The sequence below is a fragment of the Hibiscus syriacus genome, unplaced genomic scaffold (assembly GCF_006381635.1).
Source record: "Hibiscus syriacus cultivar Baekdansim isolate YM2019G1 unplaced genomic scaffold, ASM638163v2 tig00110462_pilon, whole genome shotgun sequence".
NCBI classification, from domain to species: Eukaryota; Viridiplantae; Streptophyta; class Magnoliopsida; order Malvales; family Malvaceae; genus Hibiscus; species Hibiscus syriacus.
The window spans coordinates 415,764-433,230 of NW_024062747.1; the positions used below are offsets into that span (position 1 = coordinate 415,764).

Consider the following 17,467-nt stretch of genomic DNA (forward strand, 5'->3'; position numbering starts at 1 on the left):
ACACATCGGAACCCAGATTTATAATGTAATAGATAATTTTGTAATATAACCGGTATAAAAATGTGTCGATACCTTTTTATAAAAGTGTCTATACTTTTTCACTGTGGAAAACATTAATAAGGTTATCTTTTGAGTGAGTTTTAAGATATTAATTTAGTAATTATAGGCGTCTAATGATTAATTTTTACGTTACGGTATATATTATTATTAAATTAAAAATTCTTAATATTATTTATAAAATATCAAAACACTCAACTATTTTTGTGCAAATGAATTATTAAATTAATATTGTAGGTGGAAAACATGAAACATACGTAAAAAATATTGAAACATAAATTACATATCTTTAAAAAAAAGTATCGATCCTTTTTATAAAAAGTATGGACACTTTCAACATATTTATATGTACATACAATAGGAGTGATGTTGATACTTACGATATATTATATGGAGATCGTTGTCATTCCATTCCGTCTTCGAAAAAATCAGTTGATGTAGGCTGTGTGCTTGTCCTCAAACTAAGCTTGACTTGAGGACATGTTAGTTTGTTATGCCCTCACCGTTGCAGTACCCACATCGCCTAATTTTCTTCTCGACCTTGTTCTTCGGCACTTCTTTTCGCTTGCGTTGTTTTCGTTGAGGGTCACGACATTGTTTACTACAATGCTTGTTGACTGAATGATTCAAACCAAACGAGTTTTCTAATTCTTCTATTAGTTTTTTCATCTCATCTCTTGCGGTTTTGAAAGACTCGTCTGTCTTTGATGCAATGTAGCATAACCTACTTGACGTTGAACGTAGAGCAGCGAACCTTGCCATTTGCATCACTTCTGGAGACACATTCAAATCAACATAGCTGGGTGCAGAAGCCTTCGCATCATTAGTCCACCTACTTTGAATCAAAGTCCCGGGCAAATATGTGTTGTCCAATTGCTTCAAAATGTGAAGTTGATGGCGACACGGAAGTCCAACGGTCTCGAATTTTTTGCAGGAGCAAATTAGAGTTTTCGTACGAGAATCAAAACTAATTTCAAATTTCCTATTTTTTTCTGCGTACTTTGACAAAATATAATGTTGACATTCATCTGATAAGGACTTAATCTCTGCCTCAATCCGGTACAATGTCTCCGTATAAGTTCATCTTGGAACACACGAAAAGATTCGCGGGTAAAAATCGCAGCGGCATGGCTTTCAAGGTCGACCAGTTTTGTGATCTGGAAGGCTTCGTATGGGAACTTAAGTATCCGCTTTCAACTCGTTCATACGCATTCTACTAATTCCATCTTCAATTGCACGAACAACATCTAAATATGTCTTCTTGTGTTTCAGTGCAATAGCTAGTGAAGCATTCATAGACTCGCACCTTTGTGTTTGAGCGAATATTGGCAAAGAAATGACCGGTTAGATATGCTTGTGCCCATAAGTGTCGTGTATTTCCCTTCTCAATCACCCATGGATGCTTTTGGACGTTGAATTCTGAAACAATCGAACGCCATTGAATATCAAATTCCTTGGTTGTCCACCAGGAAGCCATGCATTTTGAGAATGCTGCTGTAAACTTTGGGTCACCAATGTTAGCTTGTGCATTGCGAGAAAGATGCCAAGAACATAATCTGTGCTTAGCATAAGGGATAACAGATTTGATAGCCCTCTGCATTGCCCTATCCCCATCGGTTACAACAGAAATAGGTGATTTATTCATCATGGCTTCTAAAAAATTCTGTAGCACCCACTCGAAAGATTGAGACGTTTCGTCAGCGATTATGGCAGTGGCAAACACAATTGTGTTTATGGTGATGATTGACACCAACAATAGGCATAATTGGTCGACCATACAAATTATCTTTGTACGTTGTGTCGAACGCAATTACATCACCGAAGCATGTGTAATCCGATCTCGATGTAGAATCCGACCAAATAAGATTATACAATTCCCCCGATTCGTCTACCGAGTATGTCATAAAAAACCCGGATCATCATGTTTCTTATAATCAAAGTAGGCAATAAGCGCATTCACATCCCCATCGACGATTTCCTTTGCTTTACCTCTTTGAAGTGCATTGTAGAGGTCTTTATGTGTAAATCCACATTATGATAGCCCCCTGCCTGCTGCGTTAAATAGTTCATTACTTGTGACGTGCCAACACCGACCTCTTTCAATGTTGTTGCCTCATCGATATCAGCCTTACTTACAGCTCGATTAGAACGCATAAATGGTGTCTAGCAGATGTGCACATGCATGATTATGTTTCTTACAGACTTACTTATAACCCATGATCGTTTGTATTTGTTGCTGGTAACTACGACTCTAGCCTTACATCCTGTTCTTGTGACTGGCGTATGAGCACGTTGACGATCAACAGTATTGACTTTTGATACTCGAAACCCTTCTTTGGAACAACAAAATTCTTGTGTCTTCACATTCCCTTCCACGTCAAGCCGTGTTGTTCCCTTACGTGCACTAAACCCATGTTCCCGTGCGAATCCCTTATAAAAGTGCCAAGCTTGATCACGTGAACAGAAGAGCTGACCAACCAATCTGTCAGATTCATCAACATTATGTACTTCATGGCATTCCTCGGTTGGCTTAACATTGTCTACATCAGTATTATCCATGGCAAAAATTTTGTTGTGCAAGTTCAGTGCTCCAGGAGTTGATGGATATGTAAACGAAGGTTCATTTTGAACATGTTTCTGTCGTGCTGCTTTCAATAGGATGTGGCATTGGTAGTGGTAGTTAAAGGGTGGGTACAACATTAAATTCGCAGTACATATTTAGGTATGTACAATAACTACAAGTATATTATCATTTTAAATTCGCAGTACACTGTTAAAAAATTGAAACATAAATTACATAAGTTTTTAAAAAGTATCGATCCTTTTTATAAAAAGTATGGACACTTTCAATATAATAGGTAAACATATGATGTAATAGGTAGCCCTTATATAATGTAATAGGTATCATTTATAAATGTAATAGGTAGTGGTTATATTGTAAAGTGTCTATCCTTTTATAAAAGTGTCCATACTTTTTTCACTGTGGAAAACATTAATTTAAGGTTATATTTTGAGTGAGTTTTAAGATATTAATTTAGTAATTATAGGCGTATAATGATTTATTTTTTACGTTACGATATATTATTATTAAATTAAAAATTCTAAATATTATTTTATAAAATATCAAAACAATCAAATAATTTTTTGTGCAAATGAAATTATTAAATCAAATAATTCAAATTGAAAATTAAACAACAAATCAATTAACATTGTTGTGGGTACATTAATTGAACATTGTTATGGGTACATTATTTGGATTAATTTCGTTGAGATGGGTTATGTATAACAAAACAATCTATCTCGCATGTGAGTACTTTATTCCAACCATGTGACAAGTGTGACAACTCCATCAACTCACAACTCAGCTTTGAACTCAATCAATATTATCTTTTAGCTTGATGGTTCATAAAGCATGTTACTTGAACAGTATGAATCAATTATGCAATTTCATGTTCAATTTAACACTGCATTTCAAATTCATTTCATATGTAATTGGAGTTTGAATTTAAATTTCAATTTGAGTTTGAATTTCAATATATATTTCGGCTCCACTATAAATATTAGCCCAAGCCAATATGCATGTTATCATTGATTATTCCTAATTTCCATTGTTTTTTTTCCAACGTATAAACGCGAGGGAAATCCCGACCATTTTATTTTTTGGTCAACTTTAAAGCGTCAGAAACGTTTCGGGCGATGATCTGGGTGGTATACAAGAAATGTAACAAATAGCAACTAAAATCATAAGTTGAGTACCACCCAAATCATAAGTCTGAAATACTTCCGATGCTCATCAAAATCCAAAGCTCATATGGTGCCAAGCAAAAGGAAATCAAAATCCAAATCTCATATGATGCCAAGCAAAAGGAAATCAAAATCCAAATCTCATATGATGCCAAGCAAAAGGAAATCAAATCTACAACTTGAGTTTGAACATTGATATGATATGTTCAGTTGTTATCATGTTGGGATTTTCTCGTTTTTGATTGCTTGGATAGTTGTTCTCTTGCTTCTTCAAGTGTTCTTAAGGTTATCCTTTGAGTGAGTTTTAAGATATTAATTTAGTAATTATAGGCGTCTAATGATTTATTTCTTACGTTACGATATATATTATTAAATTAAAATTCTAAATATTATTTTATAAAATATAAAAACAATCAAATAATTTTTTGTGCAAATTAAATTATTAAATTAATTGTAGGTGGAAAACATGAAACACTGTTAAAAAAATTGAAACATAAATTACATAAGTTTTAAAAAAAGTATCGATCCTTTTATAAAAAGTATGGACACTTTCAATATAATAGGTAAACATATGTAATAGGTAACCCTTATATAATGTAATAGGTATCGTTTATATATGTAATAGGTAGTGGTTATATTGTAAAGTGTCTATCCTTTTTATAAAAGTGTCCATACTTTTTTCACTGTGGAAAACATTAATTTAAGGTTATCTTTTGAGTGAGTTTTAAGATATTAATTTAGTAATTATAGGCGTATAATGATTTATTTTTTACGTTACGATATATATTATTATTAAATTAAAAATTCTAAATATTATTTTATAAAATATCAAAACAATCAAATAATTTTTTGTGCAAATGAAATTATTAAATTAATATTGTAGGTGGAAAACATGAAACACTGTTAAAGTATCGATCCTTTTTATAAAAAGTATGGACACTTTCAATATAATATAATGTAATAGGTAAATTTGCAATGCTATCGGTATAAATATACCGGTTTACTTATAAAATAGGTAAATATAAGCGCTACCTATTATATTATATAAGCGCTACCTAGTATGTTATTGTACTTTATAATATTTCCGGTTAAATAATATAACATAACCGGTCTAAATTTTAACCGGTCACTTGTTTAACCGGTCACGCCGTATATTAGCCGTTTTTTAGGCGCCGCACCGCAGAACCACCCACACAATCCAGCCACCTTGAAAACAAGAACAAGGTTAAAAAAATATCTTTTTCCCTACAGTACTGTGGTGAATATCCATAATTTATACTTTGTTTATAGAAGAGAATATCTTTGATTGTCTTACACAAGTTGAGTGTGGAAATACTTTTTCGTTTCATAATATCAAAGAAACTTCTAATGAATTTATCATAAACATGTAATGGATGGAGAACAGGATATCAAACCAAGCCAAAAAAAATACACGTTTCGCATACAAGTCATTCCGGTAAAAACAACTATCAGGTGACTTGGTTAAAACTTACCAGCTCTCCATCAAAATCATCTGAGATAAATACACGTTTCGCATACAAGCGTATGTTATTTGTTTTTGGGTTTACTACGTCCTCATTGTTCAGACTTCAGAGCACCCATGACGGGAATGTACAAAACACTCCTAAACTCCACCTCACCCTGCATGATATTCAAAGGAACTTTAATGACTAGGTACGGTAGAGGGAGTCAATTCATAAATTTCAGTTGCATGCATACCCCAGTAGTGAAGTGAGTATGTTCAAATGAATCCAAGAACTCATTGAAAGTCTTCTTGTAGAATCCATTGTACTCATCTTTTTCAACTCCTTAGGATAACGCATCTACAACAGACCCCTCCCATAAATAAATAAGCTGAGAGAGGCTGAGTATACTCAAGTGTAGGGGTGAGCATTAGATCGAATCGAGTCAAGTCAAAAAATTTCAAGTTATTCAAGTTGACGAGTTATACTTTATGACTCGAACTTAACTTGAAATTTTTTCGAGCCGACTCGAGATGTTCGAGTTTCTATACAAATTTAATTGTAATTATTTATAGTATTATAGTACATATTTATTCCAATTTTTTGACTTTCTCTAACCATATAAGATATATATATATATCTTTCTATTCTTTTCACATTATAATATTATTTAATATTTCACAGTCAATCTAAAATTATAAAATATATTTACAACATTATATTTTAAAGAAGATATTTTTAGGATAAAAGATTGATGAAAGTATAAAGGAGTCAAAGAATCGATGTGAAGAAAGAATTTGTAAACAATTGTAGTCAAAAGACTAAATAGAGTAAAATGCAAAGTTAAAGGACTAAAATAAAAAAAAAGAGTACATTTTTAGTAAAACATAAGAATCGAAGTTACATAAATATTCTATAGTAGTAGGAGAGCATGTGGTTTAAATTTGGTTAAAATGTATACTTAAAATGAAGGATGAAATGAAGAAATACGAAAATCATACAAAATTGAAAGACTAAATTGAAAAATAGAAAATTTGTTATCAAAAAATAGATTGAAAGTACATATGTATTCTACTGTAGTTTAGAAACATGTGGTTCAAATTAGGTAAAAACTTGACTTAAAATGAATGATGAATTTAATGAATAGGAAATTAGAGACCAAATCACAAATCATTCAAAATATTCATCTAAACTTTCGGTTTTTCGAGTTACTTAAAATTTTGAAATTTCAACTCGACGCAAACTTGAAAAACAAATTTATTATTCAAATTGACTCGAATAACTTGAAATTAAAAAATATCAAATTTTCCAATCCAAAAAGAAAGGAGTCGATGACAATCTAAAATTTTAAAATATGTTTAAAGAAGGTATTTCCAATCCACCTGATTTTAAAACTCATGGTCAAGTTTAGGACTAGTAGTGTGTTGCGTTTCGATGGATTTTTGAAATCTAACCTATGGTTTCGAAATTCCCTAGTGAAAACTCAAATTTTGAGTTTGGAAAACATCCCAAAATGGTTCCAAACTCCACAAAAGCTCTCAAACACATCCTAATGTTACTACCTCAAAATGAATGTTTAATGCATCAAATGGTCATTTACCATTAGAGAACCACCAAATGCATACTAAGTACAAATAAACACATAACATTTAATGGCCCACTCTTACCCCTAGCTTTTTGGAGGTCTTTCTTTGCTCCTTCACTACCCACAATACAAGCAAAAATGATTCTAATTTAATCAAATGGAATTAAGTAGAGAATAAAAACATGCTTGGGAATCAAAAATTAAAATTAAAAAGGCCCATCAAGCATCTCCTTCCAAAACCTCACAAAAACCTCCAAATAGCTTTACACCATCGTCCATGAAGATGGTGAGCTTGTCATAGAACTCTAAGGTTGAAGAATATAATTCTTACCAACATCACACTTAGGTCAAGGTATTACAGCAGAAAGTTAAGACATTTGATAATGTTTAAGCCTGAAAAAGGATGAGGAAGAAGATATATGAGAGATAAATAAGATGAACTTAGGGAGAAAACAATATGAAATGAGTTCTCACCGTTTGTCCTAAAAAATCCATCGTGAGGACAATTTTTTGTACACAACACTTCTAGTTCATGTTTAGAAGAAAATATTTAAAAACTTGAAAAAAAAACTCATATATAAGTAATGTGAGATTTAATAATATTATGGTAAAAATATGTTGACTAGACACGTATCATTAAGAATTTCAAAGACAATTATAGATACTAGGATCCTGAATATTTCATAAGAAACAATTTTCTTTAACTATCGTACTAATACGAGTCTGGTTAAATTCAAGAACTGATTTTGACAACTCAAAAATCAACAAGTTTTGTCACGATATTCTCAATTCTCAAATTTCAGATTGTTTATATACATAATTTTTTGTGTTTAAATGTAGTATTCTAAACATACATTGATAAAACGATTGAAAGCAATACCTATACATGCACGTCGTCCTTTGACTAATACATACAAATATATATTTTCGACATGTACTGTACATATTATTTACTTTTAAATAAAATTTGTATATTTCTTTTGAATTTTGAACTTATTATTCTCATTTCTTTTATTTTGATGTTAAATAACATCAGTCTAATTAAGACAACTAATTAGAAAAACCTGCCACGTAGAGAATGACGCTTCTCACATGGTGGTCTATACCAAACAGATACCATTTTAACTGATTAATAATATTGTTTGAATATTATTTTGCTTAAAAAAAATTATCAGTTCCCATAATATTACCAGAAAACTAATCTAATAAAACTATCCATTGAGATTGTCAAACATGGCTCAATAAGAATACATAATCCAATGCTTTTGTTTTTGCTTTTCATATTTTGAGCTTGGGAAAAAGACATAATTTCCTCCGTCTTATTCATTGGATTTATCTTACACAGCCATTTAGTAATACACCAGCTTTTGGACACGTCATAAACCCCGAATTTTGGATAAAAAGTTTTATAAAAGAGAAATAATTCACTTACCAAAAATCTCAGATAATATACGATTTTGACCAATTTTTTTTGGATTTGCGAAAATGACCAACAAAATCGCAAATTCACGTTGCATTTCGCGTTGCGATAGTTGAAAATCGCGTTGCGACTTTCCATTTCGCGTTGCGTTGCGATTTTTCATTTCGCGTTGCGATAGTCTACAGTTCGCGTTGCGATAGTCTACAGTTATCGTTGCGATTTTCTAAATTCGTTGCGAAAATTTGTTGTGATAGTTAAAAAAAATATTTTGTTTCTCTAAAAAGATAGTATCCGCGCGGACGTGTCGAAGACACGTATGACCACGACCACGACCATGACCACGATCCGACCCGACCCGACCCGACCCGACCCGACCCGACCCGACCCGACCCGAGACGGACGACGGCGGCGGCTGCGCGCGAGAGTCCCCCTTGTTCTCTATCACTCAACAAGGAAGTGAGAAAGCCAAGCCTTAAATACTATTCCCAATAGTGTTTCCAATACTATGTGGGATTTGAGCATTACCAACAATTGTTCCCAATATTATGTGGGATTGAGCCTTAAATAGTGATATTATTTTTGAATGTTTTGCTTAAAATTGCAATAATCGCGATTGATTGTAGATTGACTTTTAATTATGACATATTTAATCGTATAATACTAATGCAATTGATTGCTAATTCAGTTGTTTTAAGGTGCATGATTGTTAATTGTTTCCTGAATAATCACATTGTATTGGAAACAAGTGTTGGTAATGCTCAATCCCACATAGTATTGGAAACACTATTGAGAATGGTATTTAAGGCTTGGCTTTCCCACTTCCTTGTTAAGTGATAGAGAATAAGGGGGACTCTCGCGCGCCGCCGCCGCCGCCGTCCGTCTCGGGTCGTGGTCGTGGTCGTGGTAATACGTGTCTTCAACACTTCCGCGCTTACTATCACAACGAATTTGGAAAATCGCAACGACAACTGTAGACTATTGCAACAACAACTGTAGACTATCGCAACGCGAAATGGAAAATCGCAACGCGAAATGCAACGCGAATTTGCGATAGTAGTGATCGCTATGCGAATTAGAGATCGCATTGCGATTTTGTTGGTCATTTTCGCAAATCCAAAAAAAATTAGTCAAAATCGTATATTATATAAGATTTTTGATCACTGAGGTTATTTTCTCTTTTATAAAATCATTTTGATTCTCCAAAATTAAACATAAAAGATAGAATATAAAATATAAAACGATGAAATATGCTTTATGTTTTAAATATTATTTTAGCTAATTGGATTTTAGTCAATAAAAATGGAAAAAAAGGTTCATAACCTTTTTTATTTAGAGAATATAAGAAGGCAAATTAATAATTGTGTATATCTATATTAAGAATACCCAATTGGAGTTGTACCTAATATAATTCACAAATTCATTTTGTTCCACTTTCGATTCTCGAGGTTTTGTCTTGATTAATTCGGGTTACATACCTAGATTTAATGTGTGAGTCCCCAGGAGATTTTCTGCATACACAATGACTCGAACTTGAAATCTTCTTGCGCGATATCAAGTTGCTTACCACTTAAACCAACCCCGTTGATTCACGATTTTATTTTTAATGAGTTGAAATTATTTATTTTAAAAAACATATACATTTGTATATTATAATCTAGGAACAAAGCTAAAAAATCAATTCAAGTAAATAAAATATATTTAATAATTGAAAATAAAAAAATTAAAATAAAGTCAAATTTAATAGTTTAAGTAAATATTTATCTTTGTATATTTTTAAGGGACAGGATTCAAGTACACCCTATATAAAATTAAGAGTTTTACATCTTTTTAGGATATATATGTATACCATTCATTTTTTTTATCGATTTATATATCATATATAAATTATAGTCTTCGTTTAAATAATAGATTTATAAAATTAAATTTTACTATTAATTTATATTTTATACATAAATCTTTATAATATTATCATATTCTTTCTATACATTTCGATCAATATTAAAACTTTCAACATTGAATGATATACGAATCATATTAATCAAATTATAATATAATGATTATATCCATAAAATATATATAATGCAAGATTAATAATAGAATTTTATCTAATATACACACACAACTAAATAATCAACGGTGCATATTAGCGTAGTTGTTTTTCGTTTGTGCGCACGGAATCTATTCTTATCATATGATAACTAGGGGTGTATATCGAGTTAGTCCATCGATGGTCGGACCATATTATTAAAATAGTGTATGAAATAATTTTAAAGTCTAAATTCTAAAGTAACAGTCATAAATAGATTAAAATAATAAATATAGTTTGATTTTTGAGTGCAATAAAATATTAATTAATAATTTAGTATTTTTTCATTGTTTAAGATTAACAATTCATCGTCTTTTTTATTATCTATTAGTTAATTAATATTTTTTGAATAAAATAATTTTTTAAGATAACTTCTGAAAAATTATATAAAAAATTAACGAGTTACTTGTAAATTTATTTAGTCAAATTGAAATTTGATCGAATCAACTTATTAAAATATCTAATCGAACTTAAGTTCGAGTCGAGTTATCTCAAATCAAATTTTTATCCGATTTTAATCTAATCAAATTTTAACTACTCAGGAGATGTTGAACTCATTAAATGCACCTAATGTTAATATTCGTGGAAAAATACTTCTCGGAAGTCAGAAACTTTCCTTAGTTCCCAAGGCCGCTCTGTCCACCAATGGATACAATCTTATGCTTGAATTGACCAAAACACCCTTTCCAAGGTAATTATATCGTGCGTGTTGTAAATTCTAATTTCCATGCTCTCTCAGCTAATCAAACTGCATTCCAGTTTTCATCCATAAAAATGAATAAAGGGTTAATTTCCGTGCTCTTTTTTTTATTATTTAAAATATATTATATTAGTAAAATGTTTTTATATTAACATTTATGTGTTTTAGCAAAAAGAAGAAACACAAGTAATATGTGTCAAAAGCATGTGTTAGAATAAGCACAAACATGAGTATAAGTGAGGTCAAGCGACAATTCAAATATGTGGACTTATCTTTAATAAGTCAATGAATTTATGTTAAAAGAATATATTTAGAAAAATTATTTTTAATTAATGAGAGATCTTTATTATCAAATCTTACATCGATTCTATATTGATTTTTTTATTTGTCTAAATGCAATATTTTAAAATACACTCATTAAATGATTGAAGATAATATCTACATATACATATTGTTGTTATTGTCTAACTTGTGTCCATGCTATCCCACGTTTTTATGACCCATACTGCGCATGTTCTTTTTTATATATATATAAAATTCGTTTTATGATTTTTTTTCATTATTTATTTATTTATTTTGTTGCCACTTTTATTTATTTTGATTATTAATAATTCATGCATCTTTTTAGAATTGTCATATAATTAAAAGTACATATAATCAATCGTGTATACGAAAGCGCACTCGATCTTCCATGTCCATAAAAAGATGTTATTTTTATAAATAATATTTTAAAAGTATTGTTTTTATAAATAATTAAAATAATGTGATATATATATGCGTGATAAGACTGCAATATGTATTAAATTGCATATTAAATTCAAATAGAATGAAATTAGATTATTTAGATTCTTAATCATATGTGTTAGAGGTCAAACTCTAATAATTCTTTTCCAGAAAATTATTTAATCAACATACAGATTTATTAAATATATATATTTTTTAAAATTAGATTAATGATGAATAATTTATTTATTTTGTTTTTAAATGTATAAATTTACAATTAAAATACTTGTTATGATTATACTACCTGTGAAAAGAAATTCAAGTAACATTTTATAATTTTCCATTTATCAATATCAAATTGAAAAGTTTACTTAAAACAATGAAACAAGTTTAGCTCATGATGACAGATGCATGATGCTTTATTATTATGACTTCAAATAATCAACTAAGGTGTTTAATTTTTGGTTAAGCAATTTAGCATTTAAGTTTAAAGACAACGATATATTTATTTTTTTAATAATTACTATAAATCTACTTATTACAAAAATAAACAATTTTGATGCAAAATATTGTTATATAAAACTGTTATTTATATAACGAGTTAAGGTTAAAATTATAATTATTACATCATTTGGCCAACATTTCTTTTGGAATTAAAAAAATAAAATGCCTTAATAAATACATATTTTAAAAGTAAAATTTAAAATACATTTTAATTACTAGAAAACAAAATAAAAATAAAATCGTATTTTTTATTTATTTAAACTTAAAAGGAAGCAGTTTCTAGGGGGGAAAAGGCAAAAGGATAATCATAAAAAATGATATGGTTGCGTGTTGATTCGGACAATGATAAAGCCAAAACCGTCAGATCAAATTTTACGGATAAAAGACAGCATAATACCGAATAAGGTTGTCATAAAATCACGTGACTCGCTACGCTTTAAAATATTATCCAAACAAAAGGACATTTAAGTCATCCAATTTTCTAATTCGACAAATTCTGAATAATAAAAAAGGTGTCAAATTAATCTAGAAATAATAAGACAACCATAAGAGCAGCCAATCCTATGGTTACCCACCACGCAACAACCTCCAAACGACGCCGTGCTTCTCTTATCCTCCCTTAGCTTTCTACCAGATATTTCCTTGGACTTATCTCTTCCTCTTCCCCAAAAGGTCCTCCTCCCTCCTCCCACAACTGTTGCTGAACCACTCTATTGATCGCCGATCAACTAATAAGCTTTCCTCGTTCTTTTTATTATAAAACGGCTCGTTTTAACTCAGTGATTAACCTACCAAACAACTGAGTCCGGTGATGTGGCGGTGAGTTACTTCTTTCTTTTAACGGGGTAGAATCGAAAACTGAAAAAGATTGCAAAAAAAATGGATCGAGCAGACTTGACGGTCGGACCGGCTATGGATATGCCGATTATGCACGATAGTGACCGGTACGATTTCGTTAGGGATATAGGATCAGGTAATTTCGGAGTCGCTCGGCTTATGAGAGACAAGGTTACTATGGAGCTCGTCGCTGTCAAGTACATCGAGAGAGGCGATAAGGTTAGCTTCTTAATTCATAAACAACGATCTCTTTCCTTTTTTTGTTGTTGTTGATTTGGTTTATTTTTGGAAATATATTCGTTTGGATAACTTCGATGTTAATTTTGTTAATTTCGGAAATATTTTAGTTGATGTTTGTTTGCTAGTATAGTCGGTAAATATCATTCCAAAAGTTATAAAACACGAGGACCGATTTCTCTGGTTTCTCAAATCTCAACTACTTAACTAACTTTTAAAAAATTAATTTGGGCATTAAATTTGTGCCACCTTGCCGTTTTACAGATAGATGAAAATGTTCAAAGAGAAATTATCAATCATAGATCATTGAGGCATCCAATATTGTTAGATTTAAGGAGGTAATGTTAATACTTAACTCATTTTACTATACATATATATTGTTAAATTAAGGTAATGTTTCGATTAATTGACTATGAACATTAATACTTTAGGTTATTTTAACACCTACGCATCTTGCTATCGTAATGGAGTATGCCTCCGGAGGAGAGCTTTTCGAGCGAATTTGTGCCGCCGGTCGTTTCAATGAGGATGAGGTTTATTTTCCTATGTTTTGCCTTCATTTTTACGCGCCCTTTCATTTGTGTTTGTTTCTGTTTTAATTTCTATATATCTATTGTTTTGATGCAGGCTCGGTTCTTCTTCCAGCAGCTTATCTCCGGCGTTAGTTATTGCCACGAGATGGTAGATATAATTTATCCATTTTTTAAAAATGTGTTGAATTGTGTCATGTCTAGTATGATAGATTATTTTGCTCATCGATTTGGTTTGTTTTACTTGATGAAGCAAGTATGCCACCGCGATTTGAAGTTGGAAAACACATTGTTAGATGGAAGTCCCGCTCCCGGCTTAAGATATGTGATTTTGGGTACTCCAAGGTATATATGCCTTCTTTGTTATCCCTCTTTTGGTGTGGTCAAGGCTTATACTTTCTATTTGTGAAACATGTTCCCTTTGGTTTTCTAATTATCGTGTTTGTGTTTACTTGTGGTTGTTCTTTTCAGTCATCAGTTCTTCATTCGCAACCAAAATCTACTGTCGGTACTCCTGCATACATTGCTCCTGAAGTACTCCTACGGAAAGAATACGACGGCAAGGTATATTTACGAGATGTACAAATTAGTTTAGAATGTCGGTTTACAGTATGCACCCAATTCTGGTTAATACTTGAAGAGGTATATGTTCAATGGGCCGTTCATTGCTTTCTGGTTGTATTTGGGGTTAAAATGATATCTAATTGATGTTTTCACCCTTTAGTTGATCTAAACTTCAGCTTACTATTCATAGCAGTTTGAGATTACAGTTGCAAAAGATGCTGGATATGAATGATCCTCTACCGTGTAGGCAGTTCATAACTAGGATGTGTAGAATGGTAAACCATTTAATATGGCCAGCTTCAACCGGAGAGTTTTGTCTATATAAGAGTTTATTGACTCTTTTATTTCTTGTTGAATAGGAATGGGTCTTTTGTGCAAGTGAGTCATACTTCTCTGCGCATTTATCTTAGAATATGAACTTTAGTAAAAATGAGTTAATGACTTTGTTGTGCGATATCAGATTGCAGATGTATGGTCATGCGGGGTTACCTTGTATGTAATGCTGGTTGGGGCATACCCTTTTGAGGATCCTGATGAGCCAAAAGACTTTAGGAAGACAATACAAGTATGCCGTCCGATCTTGTTATTTCATCAATCATTTTTTTTTTCGTTTCCCGAAAATGAATCTGTTTGCTCATTATTTTATTTTTGGTGCAGAGAATCCTTAGTGTCCAGTATGCCATTCCTGATTTTGTCCAAATATCATCCGAGTGTCGACATCTGATTACAAGGATATTCGTTGCAGATCCTACAGCTGTGAGTAATCTCTGCTTGCTTCCACTTCGTAAATTATTCTTCAAATTTTCAAAGCTAACTTTTTATCTTGGTACATGAACATCCAAGAAAGGAAACGAGGATTGTTTTTTTTTTTTTGCTTTTTGTGACAACTTTTGAAAACTATTGTGATTCCGAAGCGATTTAGCCATTCTGATAATGGATTTTTTGTGTGTGACAGAGAATCACGATTCCGGAAATTAGAAACCACAAGTGGTTCTTGAAGAATCGTCCTGCTGACCTGATGGACGAACACACAATGGGTAGCCATTTCGATGAGCCTGATCAACCTATGCAGAGCACAGACACGATTATGCAGATTATTGCCGAGGCCACCATCCCAGCTGCTGGAGCCCCAAGCTTAAACCATTACATGCTGGACCCCCTTGACGACGAAGACATGGATGACCTCGATTCTGAATCCGAGCTCGATGTTGATAGCAGCGGGGAGATAGTCTACGCTATGTGATGTGAAAAAAAAAAGACAGCTTCCCTGCAGTGGTGCAGTGTTTCCGGCAATCTTAAGCGTTAAGACATGGCTGCATTTATGGTAGAGTTGCACAATGCTGGTCCCAAATTGTCATGGTCCGTTGTGTACAAATCTGTGGAAGAAAAATGATATTTATACTAATTTACAGGTGATGATCACCGAAAAAAATGATTGATTGTTGGATATGATCATCCCCAAAACTTCCACATTCCGGTAACCGTCGTCAATCCTCTTCATTTGTATTTTGGAATTTGTTCGTCTACTTTTTGCTTGGTTATGTTTTATGCAGTTGACTATACATATATCCCTTTTATAGTTTTTTACATGGATTTGGCAGTGTCTTAGATCTTTTTTTTAGAGAGAATTACAATGTGATTGTATATCATGAGTTAAATCTTAAGAACTTAGCGTATTAACTCTCAAAATTTCTTGTTAGGGTTTGCTACGGATGTCAATTTTTTCTTCTTAGTGAAATTGATTTATTATTTCTTATTAATTTAAACCAAGACGCATACACAACCAGAAGACTCGATTATAGCTACACTAACCTAATTCGAGCTTTTGAAAAGCCTTAAATCAACAAATTATTCAAAAACTTCAGCTTTCCCTCTAACTTTAGAGGATTCCACCAAATCCACTTTTTCTAAAAATAAAACAAAACAAAACACAAATTCAAAGTAATATTTATCATCTAAACCAATATTACACTTGAACACTGATTTCCATTGAACCTTTAAATGAGTTTAGGGTTTTCACTTACCCTATTTAGGTGAAACAAATGCTACCAAATATATGAGCTAAGGCTGGGCTTTTCAAATATGCCTTCAATTCGGAGTTTGAAGTACTAATTTAAGGTGGATTTAGGGTTTCTCACTCCAGGGTTCTTAAGCTCTCTTTTTAATGGTTTTTAAGCATCTGGAGAAGGTGAATGAAATGTTCATCTTTTCTTTGTCTAATAAAACGCGGGGTTTAAGGGGGTAAACCCTCTCCAAAGGGTTTCCTCTATTTATTATATTCAATTTACTTTTCAGTTTAATACAATTGGTAGAAATTATAGATTTTTGACAAAAATGTGAGATGATGGAATTTAGCATGCATCACCATATCCACCAAAGGCACCTTTAGGTATAATTACTAAAGTAAGGTTTCCTCTTTTGCCTGATTTTTACTTAAGCACCTAAACCTCCAATTTTTACAATTCGACACTCAAATTGAAATACTAAATCGAATCATATTTCAGTCGAAATGAATACCTCATTTAGACACACATTCGAAGTTTAAAACAATCAAATAAGTTCTTATATATATATTATCATCAAATATTGAATAATTTTTTAACTATGTTTCAGAATGTTATATGTGACATTCACAAATACAACTCAAAATTGACCTATGTCTTGATATACTGACTTTAGAACTATCAATTTACAGAAACTTTTCTTCATTTATTCAAAGTAACTGTGTACATTGTTTTTATAGCTGCTCATAGAGCTTTTCACGAACAGTGGCTTAGCTAGCTAACAGTCTTAACTAACTGATAACAACTCTAACCACCTAACCAATTCTTAACAGCTTAACTGTTTCATTATTCCCTCTGCTTCTTCTCCCTTCTTCAACAAGGCAGTACACACATCTTGTTTCTGAAGACTTCGAACGCCGCTTTAGTCAACGGTTTAGTGAGACCATCAGCTACCTGGCAGTTGGCTGGCACATAGCAGACACGCAACGCTTTGGCAGCTACCTTCTCCCTAAT

The 17,467-nt window shown here is 31.9% G+C and overlaps 1 pseudogene; it reads left to right on the forward strand.

Annotated features, from left to right (window-relative positions):
• Window positions 1-12,824: 12,824 nt before the first annotated feature.
• Window positions 12,825-15,745, forward strand: LOC120126996 (annotated as a pseudogene).
• Window positions 15,746-17,467: the final 1,722 nt, after the last annotated feature.